The sequence below is a fragment of the Austrofundulus limnaeus genome, unplaced genomic scaffold (genome assembly GCF_001266775.1).
Source record: "Austrofundulus limnaeus strain Quisiro unplaced genomic scaffold, Austrofundulus_limnaeus-1.0 Scaffold1093, whole genome shotgun sequence".
Classification (NCBI taxonomy): domain Eukaryota; kingdom Metazoa; phylum Chordata; class Actinopteri; order Cyprinodontiformes; family Rivulidae; genus Austrofundulus; species Austrofundulus limnaeus.
Genome location: NW_013953495.1, coordinates 64,098 through 65,736, shown reverse-complemented (window position 1 = coordinate 65,736; position 1,639 = coordinate 64,098).

Here is a 1,639-nt window from a genome sequence, read left to right as displayed (position 1 = left end):
TTTTTGGCTGTAATCTCCTGGACTGCAAAATAAAGATTCTTGCTGTTCAACCAGCCTGTTTCAGAGTTTTCTCTCTTCACTGAGCAGCAGCAGTTCCGCAGAACCAGCAGACGTGGTTATTTCACCTTAAAGGCCCACGGACCAGCAGTTGATAATCACAGTTAAAGCTTGTTTTGTGGCTCCGGACACATTTTATTAGTGAGACAAGCAGCGGAAATGTCTATTTTGACCGTAAAGGTTGCAGACCCCTGGTTTAGTTAGTTTGTTGTTGCTGTGTGGAGACCCTGTTGTCTGCATGCTTGTGTCGGTGTCTGCAGGATGAAGGCAGGACGATGAAGAGGAGAGAGAAGAACAGAGTCGCAGCTCAGAAGAGCCGGAAGAGACAGACTCAGAGGGCCGACCAGCTGCACCAGGTCTTTGTCTTTGTTCCTCTCAGATTCTGTATCGTTTTGAAGAAATTTATAGTTATTAGAGTTTAGTACTGATGTTAAAAGCACAACGCTATATTTTTAGGTTTTCCTTTTTTTAATGTTATAATCTATTATGTGTTGATTGATATAGATTAGTTACATGTCCGAAATATCTATAACAACACATATTTATTCGTTATGAGAACAGAAGGTGAGAATTTTGTCCGAATGCCTGTGATTCAGCCGTAGGTCAGTAGGGGGCGAACGCGGGCATTGAAGACTCTTTATAAATGGATCAACTTCCTGGTTTGCGGGCAGTGTGTGGTTTCCTGTCAGCGGTGACAATAAACCCTCACTCCAGAATTCTGGTTTTGTTTGGTTTTATTCGGTCTAACAATCATATTATTTAACATTGATAGTTTTCTATTGACTTCAGTCTTTGAACACGAATATTTCTTACAGTTTAATAATAAAGAAACAAACATTTCAAGAAGTCTGTCTCCATGCAGGGTTCCCGCTGATCCTTAAAAAGTCTTAAAAGGCCTCGAATCAATCCAAAAATAAGGCCTTAATTAGCCTTAAAAGATCTTAAATCAATCTTCAGAAGTCTTAAAATGCTAACACATTGTAAGTAGGATGACTAATTCGTATCAAATTTTWAAATAATTGGTAACATTTATTTTTGAAATATTCCCGTTCAGACATTCCCCTTTGACATCACTTCCTGTTATTTCACCTGCAAATATCTCAACAACTGTTCATCTGAGCAATGTGAAATTTGTTTTCTAACATGCTAATAATGTTGTCTTTCCAAAAATGCATTCATATTTCTTACAAAAAAACAATTAACATCACAGACACTTTAAGGTTTCATCTACAGCAAGCTGGGGTTGAGAACCCACTGTGGGTCATAAAACTCCAAATTTTGGGTCGTTAGAGGATTTCCAGAAATTAAATAAAGTTTAAAACTGACTGCCAAGAATGTTTTTGTAGCTATATTTGACAAAATAGCAGTTAGATATGGATAAAAACCATTGGTCTATTAGCAATATTTGAATAATTCAACCAAAAATACTTTGATTCATGAGCTTCTGCCACAGTTTTACTTTGTCATTTGTGTTTATTGTGAAATTAGTCTTAAATTTGATTTCACTTGGCATTAAAAAGTCTTAAATTTAACTTGCCTTAAACTGTAGGAACCCTGGTAAAAATAAACAGCAAAACAGATG